Source organism: Trichosurus vulpecula, chromosome 1 (assembly GCF_011100635.1).
Source record: "Trichosurus vulpecula isolate mTriVul1 chromosome 1, mTriVul1.pri, whole genome shotgun sequence".
Taxonomy (NCBI): Eukaryota; Metazoa; Chordata; class Mammalia; order Diprotodontia; family Phalangeridae; genus Trichosurus; species Trichosurus vulpecula.
In genome coordinates, this window is record NC_050573.1 from 126152555 (window position 1) to 126164980 (window position 12426).

Below are 12426 nucleotides of genomic sequence, written 5' to 3' on the forward strand. Positions count from 1 at the left end.
GCATTCATAAATAGTAATTGTAGTTTATAAAGTATATTTGCATAAGGATTATAAAACCCCAGGTCTAGACTTACATGTTGAGTGGTTAATACTAGCTACTGTTTGTCCTTTCAAATGGGCATACTAAATCATATCATATTAGTTATCTCTAGTAAAATTGACTTTATACTTTATTATTTTGCTGGAATATGAAGACCAACCACTGAGCAATTAACGATTCCTATGTTTTACTGGCAAATAGGAGTAACCAGATGATGGGCCTGAATTACTTAGTAGACTCATGCTTATTATAAATTTATTTTACAATTACACAATTTTATACACTTTCTATAGCTTTATACCTCATAAGATGGGCCTTTAGATTTTCTGAGTATACCTTCTGTGAGAAATAAGTCTTTAAATCATTTTTATGGGTAATCATATTTTTTAAAAGACTTTTATCATGATCAAATATTTGCATAAGTCTTCATTACAAACTAAGTGTGCCTGCTATGTGGTTAATTTCATTCTTAAAACCTTTGGTTACATTCTACAATAATGGTTTCATTTGTAATCAACACATATTTACATGCATCAATTTCTACCATCAAAGAGATATGATAATTTTGGGTAAATTCACTTCATCTATAGACTTTTCAATCTAGTCCAATCTGCCCTCAGTCACTTCAATCCCTCTGACTCAACTCCATCTCCTATGCTTTGTATATCACTGATTCTTTTGAACTTCTGTGGCTATCATGAAACATTTTTTTAACTTATATAATTCATTCACATGGCATCATGGTTTATTTTACTTGTACCTAAGAAATCTATTGGTAGGGCAAAGGGAATATGAGTGATACATGAAGAGTAACCCAGTCATACTGCATCAGGAGTTCTGAGTATAGAGCCACTTTTCATTTCACTCTCTTTCTGATAATTTGACCACTGAGAAAGTCAGTAGCCATCGTAAAGTCTTCAGTTTTGACTCAGGCTTCCCAGCCTGTATGCTGAGACAGTAAAGTGGACCAGTGGATAAAGTGCTAGGCCTGTAATCAAGAAGACCCAAGTTCAGATCTGATTCCAGATACTTACAAGATCCTTGTCTCTGGGCAAGCTAGTTAGTCAATGTCTACCTCAGTTTCCTTGTCTGTAAATATGGATAATAATAACACCTACCTTCTTAAGGTTATTGCGAGGTTTGAACGAGATAGTATTTGTAATGCACTCAGCATGTGCATGGCATGTAGTAGATGATTAATAAATGCTTGGTTCTTTCCTTCAATCTTAAGTACATAGTTGCTCTTCCACTTATATTATCTCTTCTGCTGACTTGGCTTACATCTGTCTTGTGTCTGTATAGACATAATGTGTATTTGACTAGAGAAAAGTTAGAAAGCTAGATATCAACAACAAAAATTCAAGGTGCACTAAAGGAGTGTCTAATCTTTCTGATGGGGGAAAATTCAAAAGGGAGAGAGATACACGGAGACATAGATACGGGCAGGCATGATTTGATAAATAATTTACCTCATCCCATAGAATGGTGAAGAGCTTTATAATTGGTTGTTATTATCCCATTGACTTCCTTTGTCTTGGTTGTGTATGCGTGTGTGTGTGTGTGTGTGTGTGTGTGTGTGTGTGTATGTGTGTGCATGCGTGCACATGCATTGTAAAGTATTTTGGACAAAATAGTCTCTCAATGCGTATTTTTCAAGCTAATAATAAATGAAACCAAAATAAAAATATGTATATATGTATTTGTGTTTTTATGCATATGTGCTTTCACATATGTAGTTATATGACAATTTTGTCTTCTGCCAAGTGATGTTTGAGGACCTCACCATCCATAGAGAATCCCTCTTTGGCTTTTCCTCATATCAAACCTAAACTTGTCCCTTGGACATTTCTATACATTGTTCCTAGTTCTGCCTTTTAAATAATATGACTTGAAGCCTTTTCAAATTGCCAGTAAAATGTAGAATTCAGAGTTCTCTTTGGGAATTCAAATGTGCACTTCTACTTTTATCCCACTGTCAGCTAAGCTGATTTAATTCAATTCAACCCAACACATTTTTACAAATATATTCATATGTATATGTATATCTATATGCAATTCACACATGTGAATATAAATGTAAATATATACACATATCCACACATATGTGCATGTTTATTTATATTTCTTCTGTCGAGGAAGAAAGTAAGCAAATATTTATTATGTACCTACTACATGCTAGGCAAAATTGCTAAATACTTTATAAATATTATTTCATTTGATCCTCACAACAACCTTGGAAGGTAGGTATTAATTATTATTATTCCCATTTCATAATTGGGATAACTGGAGCAAAAAGAGGTTAAATGACTTGCCTGAGGTCATGCAGCTAGTAAGGGTATGAGGCATCAAGCTCTTGTGTATATATGTATGCATGTAGGTACACATGCATGCATATATGCATGTATGTATGTATATGTGTATGTATATACACTTAAGTATTTAGAGATGCTAAACAGGTAAGAGAGAAGATATAGGGATAAGGGACAAATACATGGTTATGCAGGCGATCATTCTATTAACCTATATACCCTCATCCTTATGTTTTTGTGATACTGCTTTCTGCTTGTTCTCCTCTTGCCTGACTTACCTGTTTAACATCTCCTTGTTTTCTTTTGCTGGATAGGCCTCCATTGACACCCAGTAACCCCATGTATTCCCTAACACTCTGTTCTGTGATTTCTCTCACTTCACCATCATTACTTAGAGATTTCATCAGTTCTCATGGGTTTTAAATATCTTTATTCTGAATCTCTGATTCAAAAGTCACATATTCAATCTTGGTCTCTCTCCTAGACTCCTATAGATGTTTAGAAGTCACCAAGTCAAAAATAAAAATAATTATCTCTTCCCAAATCCTCTACTCTTCTTAAGTTTCCTATTACTGTTGAAGACATCAGCATCTTACATGTCAGAAGGTAACCGTCTGAGGCTCCCTTCTATTTACATTGTGTATATTTCATGTATTTTCTTTTCTTTTTATATTGTCTTTCCTTTTATTATGTAAGGTCCTTGAGATCAGGGATAGTATATTTGCCTTTCTTTGTATCTCTACCAGTTAGCTCAGTGTTTGGTATATAGCAGATGTTTAATAAATGCTTTCTCACAAATGCCTGCTTGACATATGGTTGGGATAGTAAAGAAAAAGTTAAAAAGAAAAAAAATAACTTAAAATACTGGATAAGTGTTATAGAGAAGAAAATATAGGAGAGTAAAATTGAGGGAAATAAAAAAAGTACCTATCAAAACTCCAGGATCAAGCATAAAACAGTTTAGCATTTTAAGCCTTCTGTAGCCTAGGATCCTCCTTCCTTTCTAATTTTCTTCCCTCCAGCCCCATCATGTACTCTTCAATACAGTGACATCAGCCCCACTGCTGCTCAGAAAAAAAAGTCTTTCTTTCTTTTACTTATTTCCTATTTTTCCTTTATAGAGTCTATTTATATTTGTTTACTTGTCTCTCCTACAGTTCTTTGGGGGCAAGGACTGTCTTTTGACTTTTTTTGTATGTCTAGTGCTCAGCACAATGCCTAGCACTTAAAATATAGAGGCTTACATAGGTTTAAATGAAAGGTTTGTGGGTCAATATATTATGCCTGAGCTGAACACAAAAATAGTAGGGTTAGCAATTATGATTTCAGACAAGGCAAGAACAACAATAGACTTAATTAAAGAGAGAGAGAGGGAAACTACATATTGTTGAAAGCTAACATAGACAAACAATTGATTTCAACACAAAATATATGTATCAATATTATAGTCTTTAAATATTTAATGGATAACTAAATTAATTACAAGAAAACATAGACAATAAACAATAATTATGATGTACCCCAATTTAGCTCTATTAGCCTTAAATATATCAAACCAGAAAATAAATAAAAAAATTAAAGACCTGAATAGAATTTTAGAATAATTAGATATGATAGATTTACTGATTATGGAATGAATTTAGAAAGGGACATAGATATCTCTTATAAAAATTATCATATCTCAGGGCATAAAATTTTAAAAAAATAAATGCCAAAACAAATATTATGTATATCGTTTACTAATCACACTGCAATAAAATTATATTAAATAAATGGCAGCTCTAAAAAGTATCACAATCCAGTAGAGACTAAAACTTGAACCTCAAGAATCTTGTTGTTAATGAACAAATCACAAAAAGACAAAAACTTTAAATATAAACATTGAGAAAAGTGAGACAAATTCTAAAATTTTAGGGATGTAGTCAAAGCAGTCCTCAGAGGGAAATATATACATCTTCAAACATCTTTTAAAAAAAGAAAAAAGTTCAACAAATAGCAATTGCAACTAAAATATTGAAAACCAAAAATTAAAAAATGACCTTTAATCAAATACCGAAACAGAAAAATTTTAAATTAAAGAGATTATCAAAGTTTAAAGCATAAAACCTGATCATTAAATTAACAAAATTAGGAGCTGGGTTTCTTTTGAAAAAAAAATTGGTAAAAGTAGATTTTACAATTTTTGATTAAAAAGAAAAAAAAAGAGGAAAACCAAATGATCAGCAACAAAAATAAAAAGGGAGAATTCACAACAAATGAAGAAAGAAATAAAAGCTATTATTAAAGCCATTTAGCCAGTGTATGTCCATCTATAAATGAACTTCCAAAAAAAATAACTGCAGGGTCAGATAGTTTCACAAATAAATTCTATCAAACATTTAAATAACAAGTAATTCAAACATTATACAATTTGTTTGCAAAAAATAGTGAAAAGGTACTACCAAATTCCATTTTTCAGACAGATATTGTTTTGATAAAACATCAGGAGTATCAGAACAGAAAAAAATAAATATTAGACCAATAACCCTGATGAATGGTAATGCAAAAAAAAAAAAAACCCTAAATAAAACATTAGCAAAGATTAAAACAATGTATCGGAAATACTATAGGCCTAGATATGATTTATGCCCCCAAATCAGGGTTGTCTTAAAATTAGGAAAGCTACAAACTTATTTCACAGTTTTCATGATAAAATCTGCAAAATAATATCATTATATTAGTAGTTGAAGGAAAAAAAACTGCCAAAATGAAGCACCCAAACATACAGAAAACATAAGAATGAATAGATCTTTCCTAAAAATCACAAATAATTTTGTGACTGAAACCAAGTTTCAGTATATTTGATAAACTAGAATCTTTTCCATTGAATTGATGGGTAAAGCAAGGTTGTCTATTGTCACCACTTCTTTATGAAAATATTAGAAAGTCTAGCCATGTCAATTAAATGAAAAAAATTAATTGAAGAACTAATCAAATGTAAAGAAGAAACAAAAATTATCACTTTGAAAATGTTATGATAATGTACTTAATCTTAAGAAGTAAACTAAAATTAATTGAAAAAAAACCCAGCAAACTTGTGGAATATAAAATCCACCCAATGATATCCATGCAATTTATCAGCATTTCTGTATGATAAAGTTAATACTAAGTCAGAAGACAAAGAGAAATTCCATTTAAAACCACTGGCAAACATATAAAATACTTGGGAGTTTACCTTCAAAGATACAAAAACAATAAATACAATTATACATAACTCTTCTTAGAAATAAAGCAGACCTAAATAATAGCAAAAATGTTAGTTGCTGATAGGTAGAATGACCCAATAGTATAAAAATAATGATACTACCAAAATTAATTTACTTATTTGGGGCCATATAGATAGCTATATCTTTTTATACAGCTATATCATCTATACTTCTATGTATCTATGTATCTCTATCATTTACCTATATTCTTCCTGCTTTGAACCAGTTCAAGCATTGACTGCTCCCACCCCCTTTTCTCTTCATTTTAAAATCTCTTGTTCCTCTGCTTTTTTATGAGATTTTCCCTATTCTTTCTCTTCTTTCCCTCTTCTCCCAGTGCATCTCTTTTTTTATCCTTCTGTTTCTCTTTTTAGATCATCATAACACATTAGACATACCCATGACCTCTATATAAATAGGTACCTTCATAATGTCCTAATGATGATAAAATTCTTAGGAGATCCATACTATGTCTGAAGGCCTACAAGTTTGTCATACTTCCAACATTGTGTGATCCAGGGAGAATTCTGTTTACTGCTCTCCTAGTCCATTTTTGACCTTTACCCAACTAGAGCTCACTTGTGACTGCAATCCCTTCTCTCTGCCCTGGAACTCTGCACAGAACTGGGTGATTTGTAATAAAAATGCCAAATGGTAACTAATTCTTTGCCCAGGGATAGCACAGTAGTCCCCTGGAATTTCTTTCTGACCAGCTATTCTATCTCCTCACCCTCCCTGGGCACTGTACCCTCGCAGTACCCAGCATACTACTGCAAAGCCCTTACTCATGTTCATAACCATCCCCCATCCCTCATCCCAGTGCTCACAGATTTTTCTTTCTGTCCTCGTATAGTGCCCCAAGCTGAAAACATGACTCAATGTGACTTTTTGTTTGTTATCCAGCTCAGAATTTGGTTTGGGGTGTGTGTGTGTGTGTGTGTGTGTGTGTGTGTGTGTGTGTATGTGAATTAGAAGGATGTGATGGAGAGCTTGGCCAAAAGCTTCATCTCCTTCTATTATCTTGGCTCTGCCCTCTGGTTATATGATTCTGTTCCAGTCTGATCATTATTTTTTTTTCTTCATCTATTTTAAACTGGCATTGTTATGAACCCTGAATACCATAATTTCCTAATAGCTGTTATTTGTATAGTAATAAGTTTGTTTAGTTAAGCATCTAGAAGAAGCTTAATGAAGAAGAGGGAAGTCAGTAAGTCCTTTCCACCTCTCCTCCTGACCCTCATCACCAATTTAAATTCTAAACACCTAAAATGTAATAAAAACCATGTTCATTAAAAATCATTATTTCCAAGAATAGATTAGCATGTAGGTTTCTAAAATTCTAATGTCAAAATATGGACTTTAGTTCTATTTATAATGATTGTAGTTATTCTCTATTCCCATTTTATGTGTATTCTAATTGTTAAAGGTAGAAACCTTTATTTCTGCTGAGCCTTTTCCAATGACTCAAAACTCATATTTGGGGCAAGGTAGCCCAGAACCAAAAGAAAAGGAGACACCAGCATCAATATTGTAAAACAATTGTAGCATTGCATGATAGGTATAAAGTCATTGAATACACTTGTCTTTGACTTGTGTGTTTGTTTGTTCTTTAACTTTAGATTCTTGCTTTTTTCCTAATATGAGAGTGGGAAAAGCACTAACTTTGAGTGGGAAGATATTTTTATGTGTCTTGACTTTATTTACTATTCATGTAATCTTGGAGAACTCAATGATTATAGATGAGCCATACTTAATACAGAATCAGAATATCATAGAGGTGGAATGGTCATTAATAATTATCTAGTTCAATCAGTACCTAAAAAATAATTCATTTACTAATTCCCACCAGTGGATCATTCATCCTAAACTTTAAGATTTTGAGTGAATGAAGAATCTTCTTACTTTCTGAGGGATCCCATTCCACCGAGAGAAAATTAATTTTTAAACATTGGTCTTGATGTCCAGCCTGACTCCATTTCTATATAATGTTTGTCTATTGCTCCTACTTTGGCTCATTGAGATGAAAAATTTATTAATTAATAATGTGCTCATGGGCTTTAAATACAGAAACACTTTTTTTGTCTTCCTCTTCTTGGTCTTATTTGTTGTTTTTTCCTTCTTATTCTTGTTCTTGTTTTTCATCATCATTATTATCACCATCATCATCATCAGTCAATCCATCATCCCTTTTTTACTAGGCCTATGATTTCATCAGTGTATCAGGCTCCAAATGAGTAACTTACTCTACCAAAACATATCCTCATCTTCTCTGTATCATATTATATTAGAGATTTGCCTAGGGCAAAGAGATAGTACATGTCCTACTTAGAGTCCCATACCCAGTACGTGGTAAAGGCAGGATTTGAATCTGGGATTGATGAACTTAGACACTAGATATCTGCCTGATATGCCCATATGTCTTGTCTCTCTAGCTCAAGATTATGTTAGGATTTTTTTTCCAGCAATATGACAATATTGACCTTTATTGAGCCTGCCCTAGCTCACATGGTTTTTGTGATGAGGGGGAAACAACATGTTTTTAAGCTCTAAAGTCCTGTAAGGAATGAACTAAGAAAGAAAAAAAAAAAACATTATTAAGCATTTATCTAAAAAAACAAGATGATCAAAAGTAACTTCAGAAATAATAAAATGGTCTATTTAATTCTCATTTTCACAAATTATTAATCAAGCCATATTCATCTAACAAATACTCCATCAAACTATCATGGATTCTTTTGTGTTCTGTCCAATCTAGTGAATTTTGATTCAACTGATTAGTCAACAAACGTATTAAGCACCAAATATTTGAGAAACACTGTGATCTGCAATGTGGGGATACAAGGAAGTGTAAACAGCTATGTCTTTCCTCATAGACCTTGCAGTCTCCTTGAGAAACCAAGGTATGTATCCATCAGGAGATAAAAATGAGGAAATGTATAATTATATGATTAGTGTTCTTAGCACAGCCAATCAATGATAGAGATGGGAGAGTGCATGCACTAAGCTAAGGGTGTCAGGTAAGGTTTTATTCCAGATCATAGGATCAAAGATATAGGTCTGGAAGGAACCTTAGAGGTCAACGGGTCCTAATCTTTCATTTTTCAGATGAGGAAATTTAGGCTTAAAAAGTTTAATGACTTGTCCAAGATGGCACATCTAGTAAGCAGCAGTGCTGAGATTAGAACCCAGTTAATGGCTCCAACTCGATTCTTTTTCAGCTGTATCACATTGTTTTTCTCAAAGAAAGGACTTGAGGTGAACTGGAATAGGGGAATAGTTAGAGATAAGTGTGGAAAAGCATATTGAAACCTGATAAAATATTTTCATACAAGATGAATAAAAATCAGCTTATCTATATTATCACTCTATTCTATCACTAGTATTACAGTTCACTAGATACTACAATAGGAACTATTTTGTGTCCTGGGCCCCTTTGGTAGTCTGGTGAGCTGGGTGAGGGAAGATAAGCATAACACAAAGGATTTGTTTCTTTTGTAGCTATGTTGAGGGATACAGGGTGATGAAAAAAGAGAGTTCTGAACACAGCCCAGGGTAAATGAGATGATGACTTACAACACAGGTAGGCAGAGCTGCTCAATTCAAACATTTCTGATTTCTCTGACAAGGAAAATAACATTTTACTGCAAGTGACACAACAAAATAAGCTATCAGGGATTTGAAACCCAAGTAAAATAAGGAGCTAGGAAGAAAACACCTAATTACCCTCAATGAATTCAGGTCACCTATCATCTGAACTAAATGAATTACTTCCTCAGGCACAAAACAAAACAAAACAAACAAAATCTGGCGTAGATAAGTCAGTGTCAGTAATATTTGGAAGATAGTGGGTAAGGAAACATGTTCAACTGGCATGTTATTGTTGTTGTTGTTAAGTCATTTCAGTCCTGTTCAACTCTTTGTGACTCTATTTGAAGATTTCCTGGCAAACATACTGGAGTGGTTTGCCCTTTCCTTCTCCAGCTCATTCTATACGTGAGGAAACTGAGGCAAACAGGGTTAAGTGACTTTCCCAGGATCACAAAGCTCTAAAGGTCTGAGGCCTGATTTGAATTTGTGAAGATGAGTCTTCCTGAATCCAAGCCCAGTGTTGTATCTGCTGGGCCAGCTAGCATACCTCAATAACATAGAAGGTGTCAAGGAGGCTATGTTACAATAGTCATTATAGAAAGCCTTTAAGCTTTTTCATATGAAGTTCAGAGAAGACTTGGAGTGGGGTAGGTATGATAACCTTCTTTAAATATTTGAAGGGCTATATGAAGGAGGTATTTGCCTTTTCTTACCCCAGAGGAAAGAACTAGGAACAATGAGTAGAAGTTGCAAGAAAGTAAATTTAGGTGCGATATCTGAAGATATCTTAAAAAATAGAGCTCTCAAAAATGTGAAGGTGTTGAAATTACACTCAGTGAAATTCTTCCAACAGAGGATAGATGATTCCTTGTTAGGTTTGTTATAGTGCAGATTTCTTTCAGATGTGGGTTGTACCAGATAGCCACTGAGGCTCCTTCCAAACTTAAATTCGTGATTGTGTAAAGTGACTTAGGTAAGGTGAAAAAAGCAGTAAGGAGAAGTAAAGGCAGGATTCAAAGCCAGGTTCTCTGATTGATTCATTTACATATTGCTTAAAATATTTTAATAAGAATTCCATGGTTGAAGTGTAGAATCATTTATCAGAAATTTTGCTCCAATAATACATGAAGGAGATTGTAGGAAAACTGGAAGAATTGAGCTGTATTCAAAGCCCACCATTCCCTTTACCGATGTGAGAATGCCAGCTGTATCAGAAGTCAATCCCTGAGTCATTTCACAACACAAAATTTTCTGTTAGAAACATTTGTAGTTTTGCTCCAGGGATACTTACTGGCCAGTAGATAAACCCTGGTCTCATTGGTAGTCTGGCCACCTTCAAGCCTTGGCTTCTCTTTTCATCACAGGGGACATTCTGATTGGCAAGAAATTTCATTATATTTGTTACCCAAGAATAAAATTCTGTGACTCTGGGATTTTATTTGGCATATACACACATGCATACATACATACATACATACATACATGTTTTGGGATAAATATATATACAGACACACATATTTAGTTGAGATAAGTATTTATATGTGTATACATAGTCATACAGTATATATATATATATATATATATATATATATATATATATATATATATATGTATATATACATGTGGATACAAGTGTGTGTGTGTGTGTGCCACTGTGTGTGTATTCCAATGTACTTATCTGTCTCTCACAATTCCTTAAGTTCTCCCACCCCATCCCATTCCCCACTTTACCAGCTCTTTAGGAACTTTAGCTTAAGGCAGAAGATTATCTGTTACAGAAAAGTAAGCATGGCATCAGAAAGAAATTTTAGTAGCAGATGTAACTCTTGGAAATAAGAGCAGTCTAAATTAATATTTTATTGTTTGTAACTAGTAAAGAAATTCATTTTAACCATTTCCTTTTCTGTCACGTAATCTACTTAGCTATTTCAAATGTCATATGTTTTAGTTTTAGAGATATTATATATTACACTAAATAAATGTACTTGTAACATGAGAAATTTCCATTTCCTCCCACTAATCTATAATTTTGCAGAATGCCATGTGTTTTTTAAAGTGGTATAGCTAATTTTATAAGTAACCATGTTTCACTAAATAACTTAAAATATTTCCAAATAATGTGACCAAAATATAATAGCCATAAAAGGTCAACATCAGTATTGTTTTGATTCATAAGATTATATATGTGTATATATATATATATATACACATATATATATACATATATATATACACACACACATATACACACACGCACACACACACACACACACACACACACACACACACACACACACATATATATATATATATATATATATATTTTTTACATTGTCCCATTCCCATGATTTCGTCAATAGAAGACAGTTGAGGAAACTCCCTCTACCAATGCAAATCATTAATTACTTTGCAACAAGTAGCCTTACAGAGTGGCCTAGGGTAGCAAAAAGTTTAATACACTTGTCCAGGGTTATACAAACCATATGTGACAGAGGCAGGACCTCAACTTCAGTGTCCCTCATTCAGTGTCCCTGACTCCAAGGCTGACTCTGTATCTCCCTACATCATTCCACTTCTCCCCTTTAAAGTTATTCTTACCAAATACATTCAATCATAATTGATATTTTAAACATATATCTGTGCCCATTTTTGTTTGTCTTTGCATATATTTATGATAAAGAAATAAAAAATAAAATTATAAATTTCCCCATCTCAGAATTGGAAGCAAGAAAATTTTTTTTAATCTATATGCAGGGATTCTTATGACTTCTATGGAGGTAGACGAAGATATGTTATCTCCAAGCAAACTGACTCTTCAAAATCAGTAGGTCTACCTCTTTGAGCTTTTTTTCTGTTTATTTACCTTCTTTTTATTTTTGTGTTTATTTACCTTCTTCCTCTGGTTCTTGAGAAAGAGGGTTTGTTTCCTGATTGTTCTTGGCAGGTTAGGATTCCTTAGAAATTAGCTATGGTAATTTCTAAGATCTTTGAAAATATCTTTCCTTGTGTATTATCATTATTCCTTTACAGATGAAATTCCATCTAAAAGTATCCACAGAAAATACAGTTGGTTAGTTGAAATGGATTTTTTTATTATAATAAATTTTTAATAGAAACCACTTCCCCAGGCAGCAGGACCCAAAGATAAAACAGGTCAAAACCTTTCTGACATGAATTAATAAGGAGAAAGAAATACTTGGAAAGCAGTAAGAGAAAGACAAAGTACTGACACAAAGAAAGTATT